Raw genomic sequence first — 20,637 nt, 5'->3', positions numbered from 1 at the left:
GTGGATCACCTGAGGTCAGGAGTTTGAGACCAGCCTGGCCAACACGGTGAAATCCCGTCTCTACTAAAAATATTGAAAACTAGCCAGGCATGGTGGCGGGCGCCTGTAATCTCAGCTACTCAGGAGGCTGAGGAAGGAGAATTTCTTGAACCTGGGAGGCAGGGGTTGCAGTGAACTGAGATAGCACCACCACACTCCAGCCTGGGCAACAAGAGCTTAATTCCATCTAGAAATACAAAAGAAAAGAAAAGAAAAGAAAAGAAAAGAAAAGAAAAGAGAAAAAAAAAGAAAAGTAAAGAAAAGAAATATGCAAGGATTCTTGAGGTCTAGGCATAATGTCTGTCACATGCTCTTGGTCAGACTAAGCCACAAGGCCATCCTAGATGCCATGGTTGGGGAAACTGACTCCATTACTTGGGGAAAATGCTGCAGATTCATACTGCAAAGGAAAATGCATAAAGGGAGGGAAATTAGCACAACTGTGTTTGCAAACCACTTACACATTAGCGCATAAGAAGTGCTCCCTAAATGTTAACTAGCAGCCTGGACCTACTCTGTAGCTTGTAGAAATAGAAGAGATGATAAAGCTATAAAATCTAAGGTTTGAGATGCTTACAGTCCAAAATGTGAAATAAGCTTTGTCCACAAATAACTATAACAAAGAATAAAAATAAGAAATTCTTAATTTCTGAATTCTTCAGTTTGGAATTCAGAGCTTAAGAAATATTAGCAACTACGATGTAGGAGATAAAAAGTTCTGATAAGTTTGCTGAGAGTGGTGGCCTCCAGCTTCATCCATGTCCCTGCAAGGGACATGAACTCAGAAAACCAAACACCGCATGTTCTCACTCGTAAGTGAGAGTTGAACAATGAGAACACATGGACACAGAGAGAGGAACATCACCCATGGGGCCTGTTGGGGCGTGGCAGGCAAGGGGAGGGAGAGCATTAGAACGAATACCTAACGCATGCGGGGCTTAAAACCTAGATGATGGGTTGATAGGAGCAGCAATCCACCATGACACATGTATACCTATGTAACAAACCTGCATGTTCCACACAGGTATCCCAGAACTTAGAGTAAAATAAATTTTAAAAAAGTTCTGGGCCGAGTGCAGTGGCTCATGACTGTAACCCAGCACTTTGGGAGGCCGAGGCGGGCAGATCACAAGGTCATGAGATCAAGATCATCCTGGCCAAAATGATGAAACCTTGTCTCTACTAAAAAAAATAAATTAAAAAAAAAAATCAGCCAGGCGTGGTGGTGGGTGCCTGTAATCCCAGATACTTGGGAAGCTGAGGCAGGAGAATCACTTGAACCCAGGAGGCAGAGACTGCAGTGAGCTGAGATTGCACCACTGCACTCCAGCCTGGCGACAGAATGAGACTCCACCTCAAAAAAAAAAAAAAAAAAAAAAAAAGAAGTTCTGTTAAGTTTATGGGCCACATAGGGACTATGTCTCAAAACTCTTCATGACAAAATAGACTTATATAGTATTCTAGGCCCCAGATGCCTCCATGGATAGTGATATAGCCCTCAATCTCATGATGGCAGACTCCCCACCAGGGTCGCCTTCCACAGTCACCCCTGTTTTATTTCATTTGGCTGTTATACTAAAGTAACATAGACTGGGTGGCTTACAAGCAAGGGAAATTTATTTCTTACAGTGTTGGAAGCTTGAAGTCCAAGATCAAGGTGTCTGGCCTCTCTTCTGATTTATCAAAAGAAATCAAGAATTTTTTTTTGGCATAAGATATCTGTTAATGTAAGTGGTAAGGGTGAGATCTGGTGGTGCTGAGATCTTTGAGGCTGGTGGTGCCACTGGAGATAGGGTAGACTAGGGAAGGAGTTAAGTTTGGGGAAAGAAATCAAGAATTTACTTTTGGCATAAGATACCTGTTAATGTAAGTGGTAAGGTGAGATCTGGTGTCTAGTGAGAGCCAATTCCTGATTTATATTAATAGAAAACTGTATTTTTGCTATGTACTCACATGGCAGAAGGAATGAGAGGATACTTTGCATTAATTTGTGTGGGTACATAATAGGTATATATATTTATGGGGTACATGAGATGTTTTGATGCAGGCATGCAGTGTGTAATAATTACATCATGGAGTGCGGGGTATTCATCCCCTCAAGCATTTTTCTTTTTTATTACTTTTTGAGATAGAGTCTCGCTCTTGTCACCCAGGCAACCTCCACCTCCTGGGTTCAAGTGATTCTCCTGCCTCAGCCTCCTTGGTAGCTGGGATTACAGGCAAGTACCATCACACCTGGCTAATTTTTGTATTTTTAGTAGAGACGGGGTTTCACCATGTTGGCCAGGTTGGTCTCAAACTCCTGACCTCAAGTGATCTGCCCACTTCGGCCTCTCAAAGTTCTGGAATTACAGGCATGAACCACTGCACCTGGCCCCTCAAGCATTTTTGATGAGGGCACTTATCCCACTCACTACAGCTCCGCCTTCATGACCTAATCACTTCCCAAAGGCCCTGCCTCCAAATACTATCCCCTTAGGGATTCAGTTTCTACCTATGAATTTTGCGGAGGCATAAACATAAGTCTTTGGCACCTCCCCATATCTGGAGGAGAGCCCCAGCATTCTCCCTGCCATTAATTTTCTTATCTCTACTACAGCAGAAGGAAGCAAGGGTGTCCAAGGGAGAAAATACTGTTATGGGTTCTTAGTTTCTGTTTCTTGTGGGGTCACTAAAACCCCTTCCTTATCCCTCTTTTCCACTTATCACTAGAGACAGAAACTAAAAATCATGACTTCAGGCTACCAAAAGCCTAAAACAAAACAGAACAACAACAACAACAAAATAATGTGAGTTAGACAAGCTTGGCAAGGAAGCCGTAAGGTGAGAACCATGAAAATGGAAGTGATCACCTGCAACTCAACAGCATTTCAGATGGAGAGGCATTTCAAAGACCTCAAGGTGAACGCACGCTTGGCTTGTCCCAGGAACAATTAAGATATGAGTGCAGCTGGATCGGAGTGAGAGAGTAGGACAGCAGTGACAGACACAGTTAGAGAATAGATGGGACCAGATCATGCAATGAGGGGTTAGACTATGGGAAGACAGACGTAAAAGCAGGAAGATCAATTAAAAGAGGTGATAGGCCAGGTGCGGTGGCTCATACCTGTAACCTCAGCACTTTAGAAGGCTGAGGCAGGCGGATCACGAGGTCAAGAGATCAAGACCATCCCGGCCAACATGGTGAAACCCTGTCTCTTCTAAAAAAGCTGGGCGTGGTGGCACACGCCTATAGTCCCAGCTACTCGGGAAGCTGAGGCAGGAGAATCACTTGAACCTGGGAGGCGGAGGTTGCAGTGAGCCGAGATAGTGCCACTGCACTCCAGTCTGGTGACAGAGTGAGACTCTGTCTCAAAAAAAAAAAAAAAAAAAGAGATGCTGATGGCTTGGTCTAGGATGGTTGAGATGGGATGGGGAGACATTGTTGGATTCTGGATACATTTCACATGTAATAATAGGTAGGATTTGCTCACGCCTTTGTTCTACAGAGTGAGAGAGAAGAATTTAGAACATCTCCAAGGTTGGTCTGAGCAACTTTAAGGCTGGAGGTGCCATTGAAGATAAGTTAGACTAGGGCAGGAGTTAAGTTTGGGGAAAGAAATCAAGAATTTATTTTTGGAATAAGATACCTGTTAATGGGCTGGGTGCAGTGGCTCACGCCTGTAATACCAGCACTTTGGGAGGCCGAGGCAGGCAGGTCACGAAGTCAGGAGTTCGAAACCAGTCTGGCCAACATAGTGAAACCCGATCTCTATTAAAAATACAAAAATGGTATTTGGAATATCAGTAGGTAGTATAGTGTAGTGGTTGAGATCATGGACTTTTGGCCTTAACTGCTGGGGTTCAAATTCTAGCTTTACCACCTATTAGCTGTGAGACCATGGGCACATTCATTAACCCTTATGTGCCCCAGTTTCCTCTTCTGTAAAAGGGGGACAAAACTACACCTCCTCGGGAGGATTAATAAGTAGATTGCTTGGAAAATTGCCTGATGATCACACTTCTGGAGCTATTTGACAGCGAAGACCCTCGGGAATGGGACTACTTTAAAACAGTCTTAACATAGAATTTATGGCAAGTTTCTCAGTCTTAGAGCATTTATCTGAAAACAGATTAACAATATTTTCCTAAGGTTTGTTTATGAAACAGAACACTTCAATGGTGTAGCTGAACTGCTGGAAATACTAGAAAGTATTATCAATGGCTTTGCTTTACCTCTTAAGGCAGAACACAGTTTCCGGTGAAAGTATTGGTCCCCTTACACACTGTCAGGAGCTTCTCACTCTGCCATGCACAGCTGGCATATTGTATAGTGCAGTTTCTGGAGAAAGATCCTTCACTCACAGAACCAGTTATCAGGGGGTTAATGAAGTTTTGGTCTAAAACATGTAGTCAGAAAGGGTCATGTTCCTTAGGGAACTGGAAGAAATACTGGATGTGATTGAACCTTCACAATGTGTTAAAATCCAAGAACCTTTGTTCAAACAAATCACCAAGTGTGGATCCAGCCCTCATTTTCAGGTGGCAGGAAGAGCACTCTAGTATTGGAATAATGAATTCATCATGAGTTTGATAGAAGAAAACTCTAACGTCATCCTTCGCATCATGTTTTCCAGGCTTTACAGGATTTTGAAAGAACGTTAGAATCCGGCTATTGTGGCGTTGGTGTACAATGTGTTGAAGGCATTTATAGAAATGAACAGCACTTGGCCGGGCGCGGTGGCTCAAGCCTGTAATTCCAGCACTTTGGGAGGCCGAGACGGGCGGATCACGAGGTCAGGAGATCGAGACCATCCTGGTTAACACGGTGAAACCCCGTCTCTACTAAAAAATACAAAAAACTAGCCGGGCGAGGTGGCGGGCGCCTGTAGTCCCAGCTACTCGGGAGGCTGAGGCCGGAGAATGGCGTGAACCCGGGAGGCGGAGCTTGCAGTGAGCTGAGATCCGGCCACTGCACTCCAGCCTGGGTGACAGAGCGAGACTCCGTCTCAAAAAAAAAAAAAAAAAAAAAAAAGAAATGAACAGCACCGTGTTTGACGAGCTGACAGCCACATACAAGTCAGATCGTCAGCGTGAGAAAAAGAAAGAAAAGGAGCTGAAGAATTGTGGAAAAAATTGGAAGATCTGGAGTTAAAGAGAGGTCTTAGATGTGACGGAATAATTCCAACTTAACAAAAACAATGACAGTAACATTGCTAATTGGTGGAGTCACACATTTATGTAGCAGAAGATGGAGCAACAGTTTTCTGTATTGTGCAACTTTACAGTAGATTTTGCATTTGTTTCATTATTACAACAGCACTGTATATACCTGTCTCTAAGTAAAGGAAAAAAAATAAGGACTTCAATCCACAGTTTGGACAGCAGATGGACTTCTCAAAACTTTGCAAACATAATCACTGTTCTAACCCTCTTAAAAAAATCGGGCTTCAAAGATTTGTTAATGAAATTGCTATGTTAAAATTCCATTATTGGGAGTTCTTTATCACTCGCAGAGAGTATGATACAATTTTCAAATGTGAACAATCTTAAATTTAGCTTGTCTTTCTGCTAAGCTGTTAAATGTATTTATAGTAAAGGAAGAAAAAAAGACTGTCATTTCCTTATAAGTTTGTGTAACATCCTCCTCTGGATAACTTGACTGTAATTTGACATCTTTTTCTTTTGCACATCTTCCTGAGTTGAATGTCCACGTGGAATGGGGTCATGAATTATAAAGGTCCCTGATAAAAGTTCTGTTTACTGGGGTGAACATCTTTCCAGTAACCAGGTAGTCCTGGTACTCCTTTAGTTTTAAAATTAGGAGTTAAAAGAGAAGAGGTGATAAACATAGTAGGGAAGGGAATTTTGAATTCATGCATCAGTTTATGGTGAATCCAAATCAATGGCTTGAATCCTTTGAAAACAGGCACTGGGACATCACAGATTTCAGTACCTACCAGTATTAGCTGCATGTATCATTGAACACATATACCAGAGATGTTCTAGGGTAGGTAAACTGCTAATAAAACTTGTGTACAGTATGTACTTACCTAATGCAGTTGCATTATTGCATACTGAAAGATATATGTTTGAGTTATTTCCAGGATGCATTTGCTTGTTATGGACATGGCAGCAGTGAGCTGGTAATCCTAAACCATCACTTCCAGCAGTATTCATGGTATAGAGCTGATTCTGTGTTCATGCGTTGAAATACAATATAAATATGGGCTTGTATATTTTCTTCCTTACATTTAAATATAAAGTAGAATGTGAAGTTTTATTGTTTTCAAGAAAAAGGAAAAAAAGCTGCTGACTTTCTCTCCCATAAAGTTTTTCAGGATTATCAGGTCACAGTGTGTACGTGAGAGTCAGCTATTTATGGATATTGTTATCTCAGTAACTTTGTAAAATAAAAAAAACAAAAACAAAAACAAAACTGGCACCGTTAATTCCTTAAAAAAAAAAACCAGCAGTAAAAAAAAAGTCATATGCAACACTAGACACAACATGGTTTAATGGAATTAATAGATTTTTTTTTAAAAAAGAAAATTGATGGGGATTCACTGTAAGGTTGGCAGAGGCTGCCAAAGACAAAACAACTGACTTTAAAAATGCTGGAACAAAGTGATAAAAAATAAATTTGTAACGAATCTTCTTCTTTTTAGTCCTTGTCATTTTAGCCCTTTAGGTTCAACTCCGCGTTATATCTATTTTTGATGGTGTAAACTTTTGTTTGCTGTTAATTCATCTTTTTCGGTAGAAGACATTAAAATCACAGATTTATGAAGAATCTCTGCCCATTGGGAGGAAATGCAGTCATTTGAAATGAGAAAGGCCGGGATCCTTTTTTGCTCCTTACCCTGTCTTCGAGAGTAAAGGTGAACACTTACAGCTCTCCTCCCTGATATCAATTTTGTATGTTGATCATTCCAAACTGAGAAGAATAAAGCCAAATTTTAGACATATTTAAAGAATCAATTAAAGCTATATGTCTAAAATTCATAGGGCAACTTCTGTGAAGGAACATTGTCTTTTTCTTTTTTAATGGAAAGTGACAATGCAACATTAGTCATGTTGTGTGCGGTGACACAGAGTAACTGAGGTAATCTGACTGTTGCACTATGTGACATATTTCAGGACTTACTTGCTGCATTTGCAGCAGCCCTCTCTCTCTGCCCATTCCCACAATTCTGCTGTTGCTGCAACTTGAGTTAATTGTGACAAATGCATCTTTGTGTTATATTTTGTTTGCTTCATAATTTCCAGAACTATATATAAACATAAGTTTTAAAATAGCAAATACTGTAGTTAGCGAGTGATGATCACTCCAACTTTATCCTTACCATATGGGTTTCAGGGATAGGATTAAGAGTGTCTTTGGAAGAGAAAAATACACACAACCCTGTGGTTTAGAAGGATGCTGAGGCCTTAGGCTGTGGGCCTAGAACAATTATGTGAGTGAATTCTCCCATCTCATGCTTTGAATCAAGCATGCATTTCTTTTTCTCATTGTGCAAGTATCCTCAGTTGTTTTCCTTCAGTGTTGAGTTTTTGTCCTTTTGAATTTTATTATATGTTGCTCTCCCTAACATTTGACTGCTTTTTATAAGAGAAAAGAAAAAATAAAAAAATAAGAAATAAATAATACCCTCGATGCCACTGGACACTCACAAGCAGGGTTATGCTCCTTCGTCTTGGGCTTGTTTGCCCAAATGAAAGGGTTTAATTTATTTTGTACCTCCTATGCGTGGGATAGTCCAGGGTGCAGAGCCAGGACTTGCTTGTAATTGCACCTGCTATACTTAAATGTATAGGCTTAGGCTCAATCACACTATGCAAAGAAACAACAAAAAAAGTATATTTAGAGCTTTAAAAGCTTTTTTATTTTTTGTGGGGATGAGGGTGGGATGGGAAAGGGATGTATGGATGTTACTGGCATTTTTAAGTGTTTAGAGTTTTGGGAGGTTTGGGGTGTTTTTTTTTCCCTCGTTTTCCTTTTTTCCTTTTAATTGGATGCACTGACCTGCCCAGGAAATGAAGAGATTCTCTTTTGATGCTATTACCAATGTTATCATAAGGTGACAGTCACCTGTAACAAAACGGTGGCACCAGACATGATCACTGATGTTTTATTTGCACATCAATATTTTTATTTTCGTATTCTGGCTCAGCTGCTTCTCTGAGTGGAGTTAAGAAATGAGCCACAAAGGATTTTTGTAGTAGGTATATTGGCATTGCATTTTATATTCCTCTATATTTAATTTTGAAAATCTAAAAGAAGAATTGTGCATCTTGAGAGAAAGTTGAGCAAATTGTGATCTAGCGGAATGTGAATTTGTGCTGCTTCTTGTGCACGATAGCAGCAATAGTATCTCTCTTGGAAATAAACATCCCATATTATGATGTCTACGAATATAGATTTCCTTTTCTTCCTTCCCTCCCTCCTTTCTTCCCCCACCTTTCTCTTTTTCTCTCTCTCTCTGAGCTTCTCTTTTCCTCCGTCCCTCTTCCCTTCCTCTTTCTTTACTGTTTTTGAACTCACTTATTGTAAATAAATTGTAATCCAAACCTCATGAATCAATGATGAACTTTCTTTTTTTTTTTTTTTTTTTTTTGAGACGGAGTCTCGCTCTGTCACCCAGGCTGGAGTGCAGTGGCCGGATCTCGGCTCACTGCAAGCTCCGCCTCCCGGGTTCACGCCATTCTCCTGCCTCAGCCTCCCGAGTAGCTGGGACTACAGGCACCCGCCATCTCGCCTGGCTAGTTTTTTTGTATTTTTTAGTAGAGACGGGGTTTCACCATGTTCGCCAGGATGGTCTCGATCTCCTGACCTCGTGATCCGCCCGTCTCGGCCTCCCAAAGTGCTGGAATTACAGGCTTGAGCCACCGCGCCCGGCCTGAACTTTCAAATATATATATTACCAATGCATTTTCTGGTTGTTGTCTGATTTTTTACTGAAGTATAATGAGAATGACATGTCTGTTGCTATTGGTTTGAGGACTTCACTTTAGCTTCATAAATCTTTTGGTATTTTAGTATTTCATTGTTTTAGCAGGAAAGGGCAGCGAAAGTTCATTTTCTGTGTTAGTAATGCTGTGGTTCATGATCGGTTTTAAATTTAGCTGTGCGTGTGTGTGTGTGTGTGTGTGTGTGTGTGTTTAAACAGCATCTCTTTGTGAGTAGAGGTAAAAATGAAACATTTATTTATTTATTTATTTATTTTTGAGACAGAGTCTCGCTCTGTTGCCCAGGCTGTAGTGCAGTGATGTGATCTCAGCTCACTGCAAGCTCTGCCTCCCAGGTTAAAAGTGAAACAGTTTTGACATGAAAAATTGCATATGAAAATTATAGACCTGTTCAACCAGACAGTGAAGACTTCTGATCCACATCAAACTTAAGATGTCACAAAACTATCTTCCACCTCTGGCTAAAACATACTACGTCCTTTTCAAACACAACAAAATGCAAGCTGAGTCTTAAACACTTGGAATTTAAAATGTTCTTCTTTGGAAATGATTTGCTTTCTTCAAGGTGGTAACAGAAACAAAAATGAAGGTGCTCCCCAAAAAGAAATGTAACCTTCCCCTTTCACGGATGTGTGAGAAGTTCTGTACTGTGGGTACATCATAATAAAGAAGCAGTGAAGAGTCAAAAAAAAAAAAATACAAGAATTAGCCGGATGTGGTGGTGCGCACCTGTAGTCCCAGATACTTGGGAGGCTGAGGCAGGAGAATTGCCTGAATCTGGAAGGTGGAGGATGCAGTGAGCCGAGATCACACCACTGTACTCCAGCCTGCATGACAGAGTGAGACTTTGCCTCAAAAATAAATAAATAAATAAAATAAAATAAAGCTACCTGTTAATATAAGTGGTAACATTAAGTACTTGCAGTTTTGGGGAGAGGTTGGGTATTAATTTAGAATCCATCAATGAATATATATGACATTGAAAGCCTTAGGGTGTATGAAATCTCCTGTGTGGAAGTGAATATAAAAGAGAGAAGGCAGGTGGGGACTGAGCCCTGGGCACTATGGTGTTGAAAAATCTGAAGAGGCCAGGCAAGGTGGCTCACGCCTGTAATCCTAGCACTTTGGGAGGCTGAGGTGGGTGTATCACTTGGGTTCAGGAGTTTGAGACCATCCTGGACAAGATGGGAAACCCCATTTCTTTTTTTTTTTTTTTTTTTGAGACGGAGTCTCGCTCTGTCGCCCAGGCTGGAGTGCAGTGGCGCGATCTCGGCTCACTGCAAGCTCCGCCTCCCGGGTTCCCGCCATTCTCCTGCCTCAGCCTCCCGAGTAGCTGGGACTACAGGCGCCCACAACCGCGCCCGGCTAATTTTTTGTATTTTTAGTAGAGACGGGGTTTCACCGTGGTCTCGATCTCCTGACCTTGTGATCCGCCCGCCTCGGCCTCCCAAAGTGCTGGGATTACAGGCGTGAGCCACCGCGCCCGGCCCGGGAAACCCCATTTCTACAAAAAATACAAAAATTGGCCTGGTGTGGTGGTGCACGTCTGTAGTCCCAGCTACTTGGGAGGCTTGAGCCTAGGAGGTCGAGGCTGCAGTAAGCCAAGATTGTGCCATGTCACTCTAACTTGGACAACAGAGCAAGCCTCTATCTCAAAAAAAAAAAAAAAAAAAAAAAATCAGGAAGACTACAAGAATGTAACAAAAAGTCTAAGAAGGAGTAGCCTCCGAATTAGGTAGGAGGGGTAGAACTGAGAAAGTGGTATTCTGGAATCCAAGGGAAGAAAGTTAAGAAGGAGAGAGGGATCAGCTGCATCAAGCATTGTTAAGTAAGATGGGAACTGAGACTTCTATTACATTTAGCAACGTGAAGCCACTGTCGACCTTAACAATAGAAGTTTCGGTTCAGTTGTGGAGAAGAAAGTCCACATGGTGGGTCCAAGAGAGAATAATATGGAGACTAATTGGAGGTACACAAAAAGTTACTGAGGATTTTGCTCTGAAGGAAAAGCAGAGAAATTAATTGGCAGCTAAATAAATACGTGAGATCAAGTGAGGAGTTTCCCCAAAGAGGAGATATTGCAGGATGTTTGCATGTTTAGGAGAAAAAAACAAAAGGGCAATTGCAAAAGCACGGTTCTTATCTTGTAGGCAAGAAGGGATAAGACAAATGCACAGGAAGATTGGCCGTGGGTTGGAGCAGAGATCCACCACCATTGTAATAAGGGAGAATGTGGGTGGACATAAAGATAATGTGTACACTTGCGTACGCATAGTAGTAATGCGTAGTAGGAAGATGATGTGGTCCTTTTCAGTTTGTTTCTTATTTCCCAATGAAATGTGAGGTTAGGTTAGTACAGTGGTTCTCAAAGCGTGGTCCTCAGACCAGCAGTATCAGCATCACCTGAGAATTTGTTAGAAATACGAATTCCTGGGCCCCACTGCAGGTCTACCCAACCACAACCACAACCTGGAAAGAGGTTCCAGAATCTGCATTTGAATGAGCCTTCCAAGGCCAGGTGCAGTGGCTCATGCCTGTAATCCCAGCATTTTGGGAGGCCGGGGCAGGAGGATCACCTGAGGACAGGAGTTCAAGACCAGCCTAGCCAAGATTGTGAAACTCCAGGTCTACTAAAAATACAAAATTAGCCAGGTGTGGTGACGAGTGCATATAATCCCAGCTCCCCAGAGGCTGAGACAGGAGAATCGTTTGAACCTGGGAGGCAGAGGTTGACGTGAGCTGATATCCCACCACTGCACTCTAGCCTGGGGAAGACAGAGCAGAGCTCCATCTCAAAAAAAGAAAAAGAAAAAAGAAAAAAAAAAAGAATGAGCCTTCCAAGTGATGATGATGTGTGCTCAAGCTAGAGAACCACTGGATTAGTGTGAAGAGGAAGAAAGTGGGGTGAATCAGAGGTTTGAGAAAATACAAGATGAAATTGTTTCTCCAGATCATGGAGGAGTGGGTTGACTAGGGAATTGTTATGGGATTGCTAAGCAGGGTGGAGGACTCACTTTTGTGGTCATTAATTTTAAAAATGAGACCAACTAGCAAGATTGGTTTTGTTTACTCTTTCTATATTCAGCTTTTCAGGGTCAAGAGTGGAGTATGCAGAGCTGGATTTTCATCAGGCTTGGTGTTTTACTGGACAATTGTGACAAAGGAAAGGAGAAAAAATGGTGGAATACTTGGGCCTAAAAGTTGAGAGTGCATGCAAAAGAGTGTCTCTGGAGATGAGCTAGAGAACACAAGGAGGGTGGTCTGTGTGTGAGGATCAATGGATTGGATGTCTGGGTGGAGTAGAAGGACTCTTAGAGGGTTGGTTTTAGAAAGAATGGGTCAAAAAGGTGGGATGTGGTGGTCAGACCCAGATTTTGGAGAATTACAGTGAGTGACAATGGCATCTTGGCTATCCCTGAGGCTGCAAGTTGCATAGGTGGGTCAAAAGCAACCATCAGAGATGAGAAAACCAAGGAACTGTAAGGTCAAATGATTAGAAGGATCATTTGCATAGTTGCAGAAACAACCAAAAAACGCAATGGGACTATTGGTGGAGAGGAAGGTGTCAATCCAGAAACTAAACTCTTCCAAGAGCGAAGAAGAAGGGAAGCCTGCAGAGCTGTAGATGGACGGAGTCTCGCTCTGTCGCCCAGGCTGGAGTGCAGTGGCGCGATCTCGGCTCACTGCAAGCTCTACCTCCCGGGTTCACGCCATTCTCCCGCCTCAGCCTCCGAGTAGCTGGGACTACAGGCGCCCGCCACCACGCCCGGCTAGTTTTTTGTATTTTTAGTAGAGACGGGGTTTCACCATGTTAGCCAGGATGGTCTCGATCTCCTGACCTCGTGATCCACCCGCCTCGGCCTCCCAAAGTGCTGGGATTACAGGCTTGAGCCACCGCGCCCGGCCAACAGTGTGGTCTTATAGAATAAGCTCCCCAAAAGATGGAGACTTTATGGAGAGGCTGAAAGGAGTAACCTAGAAGCAGTGATCATGATTGGGTACAGCTGGGCACGGTGGCACACGCCTGTAATCCTAGCACTTTGAAAGGCCAAAGTGGGCATATCATTTGAGGTCAAGAGTTCGAGACGAGCCTGGCCAACATGGTGAAATGACGTCTCTACTAAAAGTACAAAAATTAGCTGGGCATGGTGGCATGTGCCTATAATCCCAGCTATCCAGGAGGCTGAGGCAGGAGAATCACTGGGACCTGGGAGGCAGAGGCTGCAGTGAGCTGAGATCGCACCACTGCATTCCAGCCTGGGTGACAGCAAGACTCCGTCTCAAAATAATAATAATAATAATAATTTGGTAGGATGTTGGGTGGGGAGAAAGCATTGTTGTTTGATAGGGTTGCACAGGCATCTCTCAGGCGACGGTTTAAATTTAGTAAGACCAAGAGGCTAAGAAAAACATTGGCAGACAGCTTTAACACGAAGGGGTTTTGGCTGATGCCACATTGTTTCAGAGAAAACAGTGGAAGGATTTGGAAGGTCAGGGGAATGTAGGGGTTTGCATCACATAAAGAGATGAGAGACCGGGTGTGGTGGCTCATGCCTGTAATCCCAGCACTTTGGGAGGCTGAGGTGGGTGGATCACAAGGTCAGGAGATTGAGGCCATCCTTGTTAACATGGTGAAACCCTGTCTCTGCTAAAGATACAAAAAATTAGCCAGGCTTGGTGGCACGTGCCTATAATCCCAGCTACTTGGGAGGCCGAGGCAGGAGAATTGCTTGAACCCAGAAGGCATAGGTTGCAGTGAGCTGAGATTACTCCATAGCACTCCAGGCTGCGCAAGAGAGTGAGATTCCGTCTAAAAAAAAAAAAAAAAAAAGATGAGAGTCCACTGCTGATATTGTCATGCATATCTTTGGTTCTCCTAGTGGCAAAAGTAAACAGAGAAGAAAGACATGATAACATGGACTCTGATGATATTGGTATCTTAGGAATAAAGAATTGATTCTAATATAGCCTCCTTCTTGAGATTAGTTGTATTGCCACATTGTGGGGTTAAGACCACAGTAAGGGCATAGGAGTATGGGCATGGTGGCTTATGCCTGCAACCTCAGCATTTTGGGAGACTGAGGCAGGAGGATCCCTTGATTTCAGGAGTTTGAGACCAGCCTGGCCAACATGGTAAAACCGTGTCTCTAATAAAAGTACAAAAATTAGCCAGGTGTGGTGGTACACTTCTGTAATCCCAGCTACTCGGGAGGCTGAGGAACGAGAATTGCTTGAACCCAGGAGGTGGAGGTTGCAGTGAGCCAAGATCCAAGACTCTGCAGCACTGAAAACCAGCAGCCCCTCCTCTCTTCTGCATCTCGGGGCAGATTCAGGGGTGCCCTAGTCTAAACAGTTCCCCCTGTGCATTTCCTCTGTAGCACTTTCCATAGTGTGTCCTTAAATTTTCAGCTAATTGTTTTCTCTTCTGTCTCTTCCATAGCAAAGTCAACTCCAAGACAACAGGAACCATATTTACTCTTTAATCATTGTATGGTCACTAAATATTTGCTGAACAAGTGAACAAAAAACCTGGTGGTGGGGAAATTAGACTAACTCTTAATGTCACCAGGAGGTGCAGGTAAGTTGAAGGAATAGAATGGACCTAAGAAAAGGGCTGGGTGGTGGCTTATGCCTGTAATTCCAGCACATTGAGAGGCTGAGGTGGGTGGATGATGAGGTCAGGAGATGGAGACCATCCTGACTAACATGGTGAAACCCCTTCTCTACTAAAAAATACAAAAAATCAGCCAGGTGTGGTGGTGGGCACCTGTAGTCCCAACTACTCAGGAGGCTGAGGCAGGAGAATGGCATGAACCCGGGAGGAGGAGCTTGCAGTGAACAGAGATCGCACCACTGCACTGCAGCCTGGGCGACAGAGCAGGATTCCATCTAAAAAAAGAAAAGAATGGACCTAAGAATAATTTGCTAATCATTACACTGGTATAGTCACAGGACTATCTGCCTCCTAGGGAAGGAGCTCTCACTTTGCCACAGTTTTAAACCAGAGCTGTGTGTTCAGGCTGCTGGTCATGTGATTTCCTGCATCAAGCCAAAAGTTGGGTAAGATGAATCATCAAAGGCCTTGACAGTTCTAGAATTCAATGAAATGAAAGCATTCGCATATTACTTGTGAGTGGTGTCATATCTTTATTCTTCATGAAAAAAGTCCAATGAAATACTCATTCCCTGGTGTTACTCACAAGAGCTTGAATTCAATCATTCACCCACCACACATCCATTCATCCATCCTCCTTCATCCATCCATCCACCACTCATCCATTTATCTATCCTCCTTCATTCATTCATACTCTTTTATCCATCTATCTCTCCATTCATCTGTCCATCTATCCATCCATTAAACTATCCATCCATTGATTCATCTATTCATCCATCCATCCATTCATCCATCCAACCATCATCAAACAACATTAATATGTCACTCCTCAAAGCCATGTCCTATGGAACAACAGATAAAACATATGTGGTCTTTGAAGAATTTGCATATCCATGGGGGAGAAATACATGCTAATAGAAATAATAACAATAATATCCAATACCTATATAGTACTTTCTATATGACAGGCACTGTTCTAAGAGTTCTACAAATATTAATTTGTCTGTCTCCAGAAGAATCCTAAGAGGTAGGTACTATTATTGTTGTCAATTCATATGTGAGAAAAGTGTGCTTAGAATTTGCACTCAATTTAGAATTTGGGATGCTATAAAAACAGCCCTGGTTTAGCCTACGCCATGTGGATGTGAAACAAATGCTTTTAAGAATGAACTTGCTGCTGTGGTGGAGGTGGCTGTTTTGAGTGACAATATCCTTTCCAGCCATCATTGTAGAGAGGAAAGAATATTGTTCTAAAATTCAAGAATCTGGATGTTAGTCTTGTTCTGCGGTTAGCTGTGTGGCTTTGAACAACTTGCTTTGCTCTTCTGGGCCTCCCTTTCCTCCTCTGTACATCTCTGTACATCCTCCTCCTAGATCTGTGTGTGAGGAAGGGCAAGGGTAGTAATGACTAGATTCAGCAGAATCCCCGCATACAGTTGTATAAGGTGCGCACTGCACAATCCCAGGGGCCGCCACGTACATAGGCTAAATGTGAATGGAGCCACCTGGAATTGTTCTACATGGTGACCTGTCTCTCATGTGCCTTCTGCCTCTAATGATTTTGCAATTCACTGATGGTTTTCTTTTATCCAGATATGAAACACTATTCTTTGTTTGAAGGATGGAACCACATTTACCTCCCCAATATTTTCTAGCCTATCTGGTTTTGAGTACAACTTAATTGCACCCGGAACTGTCCATGTAAAAATCAATCTTCTCCAAACTCCTCTAGCATCTCCATTTGCTTTCAGCATTTCCCTAGAGAACCCTCCCTGCTGTGTTGATGTCTGTGCATAGGCAGGCAAATCTGAAATTCTGTGTCTTCACAGATGGATAATTTCAAGACAGGTCCAAAGTACATTGCAGAGGAAAGGGGAAGAAATCTACAAGGAAGCCATGTAAGCAGCCTTAAGCAAGAGAAAAGTAGGTGATTCTGATAATGCTACAAGTTCCAGGAACCCAAAAAGAATCAGAATGATTAAAAGTATATATTTAATCAAATTAAGTTTTTCCTATTATAAAAGTCTGATATGCTCATTTTAAAAATAAAAGTTTTAACATAGTGTATTTTACCTCCTTTTGACTTTTCTATTCTTCTTTAATTTTTTTTTTTTTTTTTTTTTGAGATGGAGTCTCACTCTGTTGCCCAGGCTGGAGTGCAGTGGCACAATCTTGGCTCACTGCAACCTCCACCTCCTGGGTTCAAGCAATTCTCCTGCCTCAGCCTCCTGAGTAGCTGGGACTGCAGGTGCCCGCCACCACGTCCAGCTAATTTTTGTATTTTTAGTACAGACATTCACCATTTTGGCCAGGCTGGTCTTGAACTCCTGACCTTGTGATCCTCCCACCTTGGCCTCCCAAAGTGCTGGGATTACAGGCGTGAGCCACCATGTGCAGCATTTGTTTTTTTTATTTTATTTATTTATTTTTTTGAGACAAAGTCTTACTCTGTTGCCCAGGCTGGAGTGCAGTGGCCTGATCTCTGCTCACTGCAACCTCCACCCCCCGGGTTCAAGCTATTCTCTTGCCTCAGCCTCTGGAGTAGCTGGGATTACAGGTGCCTGCCACTGTACCTGGCAAATTTTTGTATTTTGAGTAGAGACAGGGTTTCACCATCTTGGCCAGGCTGGTCTGGAACTCCTGACCTCGTGATCCACCCGCCTCAGCCTCCCAAAGTGCTGGCATTACAGGCTTGAGCCACTACGCCCAGCCTCTTCCTTTAATTTTACGTTTTTGTTGTTGTTGTTGTTGTTGCTGTTGTTTTTGAGATGGAGTTTTGCTCTTGTTGCCTAGGCTGGAGTGCAATGGCACAATCTCGGCTCACTGCAATAACCTCCGCCTCCCAGGTTCAAGCGATTCTCCTGTCTCAGCCTCCCAAGTAGGTGGGATTACAGGCACCTGCCACCATGCCCCAGCTAATTTTTGTATTTTTAGTAGAGACAGGGTTTCAACATTTTGGCCAAGGTAGTCTTGAACTCTTGACCTCAGGTGATTCACCTGCCTCAGCCTCCCAAAGTACTGGGATTACAGGAGTGAGCCACCGTGCCCCAGCCTAATTTTACATTTTATACCCTTTGTATTTTGCTTTATTTGAATCTGTTTAATGTAAGTATAATCATGCTGTAGGTAAATTTCACGAATATTTTAGCGTTTTAAGCTTACGGCTATTTTACAAACAATTTATCTCATACTATCACAACCACTTTTTAAACATAATGTTTAGTTAAGTTTTTTTTGGCCAGGTGCGGTGGCTTATACCTGTAATCCCAGAACTTTGGGAGGTCAACGTGGGCGGATCGCAAGGTCAGGAGATCCAGATCAGCCTGGCTAATATGGTGAAACCCCGTCTCTATTGAAAATACAAAACATTAGCCGGGCGTGGAGGCGGGTGCCTGTAGTCCCAGCTACTGGGGAGACTGAGGCAGGAGAATCACTTCAACCCGGGAGGCGGAGGTTGCAGTGAGCCAAGATGGCGCTATTGCACTCCAGCCTGGGCACAGAACAAGACTCCCTCTCAAAAAAAAGAAAAAAATAAAAGTTTTGTTTTTTGGTTTTTGGGAATTTTTTAGATTTCACTACGTAAAATGTATGTGTATATATATATTTTACAAAGTGTAACACTGGAGCCTAAAACCACTCTCTTTTGTAGAATACATATTGGCATCGAAACAGTTTAAAACAATGAAATGGCTATCTACGAAAGGCTAATTTTGATTGTTGTATTCCCCCCATACTTCATGTGTCTTCACACATAAAGAAAATTTTCAAACATTTTATATTCAGTAATTTTTTAAAAAGTGCACTGTTTTCTACTGCCATGGTCTTTACAAAGGACTTGACTTAAAATTTCAAATAAAAAAGAATTAAGGTTCTAAGATAACTCTGTGTCTTTCAAGGGCATCTTTATACAGAACAATTTGGACCAGCATGCAGGCAACTTCTTTTGTTGCTACATACCTGTATTAGGAAAATTACACCCATTTTACAGAAAAATCCCCAAACTTATACTGCAATAAGCTCAAAACAATGTGAAAAAGACCAGTGTGAATGGCACACTAAAATCGCTTTTTTTTTTTTTTTTTTTTGAGACGGAATCTCGCTCTGTCACCCAGGCAGGAGTGCAATGGCTTGATCTCGGCTCACTGCAAGCTCCGCCTCCCGAGTTCACACCATTCTCCTGCCTCAGCCTCCTGAGTAGCTGGGACTACAGGCACCCACCACCACACCTGGCTAATTTTTTGTATTTTTGGTAGAGATGGGGTTTCACCGTGTTAGTCAGGATGGTCTCGATCTCCTGACCTCATGATCTGCCTGCCTCGGCCTCCCAAAGTGCTGGGATTACAAGTGTGAGCCACCATGCCCAGCCAAAATCACTTCTTTATAAACTAACTGGAATTCCTGATCTTAGTAGGCATAGGGAAATCCAGTCCTTAGGGTTTTGCTTTCTGGAAGAACACCTTTAAGTTATTTTTTAAAACTTTAGCATCAGGCTGCTGAAGTGCTTGACAAAACTCTTGAATTATTTCTGGAGCTACTCGCAAGGAGGGCAGGTATTCTTGTTGAAGATACTGAACACATTCTGGGCCCCATTTTAGATGAATTGTTTTCAGTGTCGCTGCACACTCAGATAAAGACAATACTGTTTGTGCATCTGCCAGGTCAAAGGTTTATTTTAAAGGTGCTAGGAAACATGTGGGGACAATGTGCTTATAAACAAAATCAACAAATCCCACTGGTCCATCTTTATCTCTCCAGAGTTCTACCAACTTTGAGTGGATGATAAAACATGTTTTCTGTGCAATTGGATCTGCATATTCAAGTGCTCCTTGGATAACAGTAACCAGCACTCTTTCTACATTTTCTGCACCTTGATTTGCTATAGCTTCGCTCATCCCACTGCCTGTGACTGTTCGCAGGAAAGCAAAGTAACTCCTTCGCAACATCTGCTTCTCTAAAGCAGCAGACTAGTCATTTTCTTCCGCTGGCCAGAGAAGCACTTCAAACATTGCATGAAGCAGGGGCATAAATATCTGTGGTGAAAACGGGGATACCTGTGTCTTCAATTTGGCCGTAATCTGGGTGGTAAGAGGAATGAACTCCTGGAGGTCTTTTGCTTCACAATCTTTGAGCATATGTTCTGAAGCAGATGGGATGAACGGAAGAACTTCTTCCTCCAGGCAAATAATCATTCAATGCTTCATGGATTTTAATGCTCTGTTCTTTGGTCCATACACATTTGGGATCAGTAAGTCTTCCTTGAGAATTGATCTGTTTACCGTATATAATAATGATATGTCTCTCTTTGTAGTAATTTCCTTTGCTATGAGTCTACTTTAACAGAGAGTACTATAGCCACCCTTGATTTTCTTTTATTATTTCCTGTATATTTTCCATCCTTTTACTTTTGACCTACCTATGTCTGGATTTGATGTGAGTTTCTTGTAAACATCGTATAGTTGTGTCACAATGTTTTTATCTACCCTACCAATGTCTACATTTTGTTGATGTTATGTTAAGGCCACTTTCAGTGAAAGTAATTATTGACTCATTAGTGCTTAAATATATCTTGTTTTCCTGATTGTTCCCTCTGTTTTTCTTTTCTTGTCTTACTTTCCTGAGGACCACTTGAATGTTTTTTTAAATATCCCATCTCAGTTAATTTATAATGTTTTTGACTGTATTTCTTTGTATAGTGTTTTTGTTTGTTTGTTTTGATGGAGTCTCATTCTGTTGCCAGGCTGGAGTGTAGTGGTGCAAGCTCAGCTTACTGCAACCTCTGACTCCCTGGTTCGAGCAATTCTCCTGCCTCAGCCTCCTGAGTAGCTGGGATTATAGGCACACACCACCACGTCTAGCTAATTTTTGTATTTACAGTAGAGATGGGGTTTCACCATGTTGGCGAGGATGGTCTCCATCTCCTGACCTCATGTTCCACTCACTTTGGCCTCCCAAAGTGCTGGGATATGTGAGCCACGGCACTTAGCTGTGTATAGTATTTTAAGTGGTTGCTATGGAAATTAAAATATATATAATGT

The 20,637-nt window shown here is 42.4% G+C and overlaps 2 pseudogenes; one reads left to right on the top strand and one right to left on the bottom strand.

Annotated features, from left to right (window-relative positions):
- The first annotated feature begins 4,030 nt into the window (after nucleotides 1-4,030).
- LOC139362566 (serine/threonine-protein phosphatase 2A 56 kDa regulatory subunit epsilon isoform-like) lies at nucleotides 4,031-5,218 on the top strand (annotated as a pseudogene).
- A 13,814-nt stretch (nucleotides 5,219-19,032) lies between these two features.
- On the bottom strand, nucleotides 19,033-19,830 carry LOC139362565 (exportin-T pseudogene; annotated as a pseudogene).
- Between the last annotated feature and the right edge of the window lie 807 nt (nucleotides 19,831-20,637).

The sequence above is a fragment of the Macaca nemestrina genome, chromosome 4 (genome assembly GCF_043159975.1).
Source record: "Macaca nemestrina isolate mMacNem1 chromosome 4, mMacNem.hap1, whole genome shotgun sequence".
Lineage (NCBI taxonomy): Eukaryota > Metazoa > Chordata > Mammalia > Primates > Cercopithecidae > Macaca > Macaca nemestrina.
Note: the sequence above shows the minus strand (reverse complement) of the source record. Positions and strands in the feature narration are given on the sequence as shown.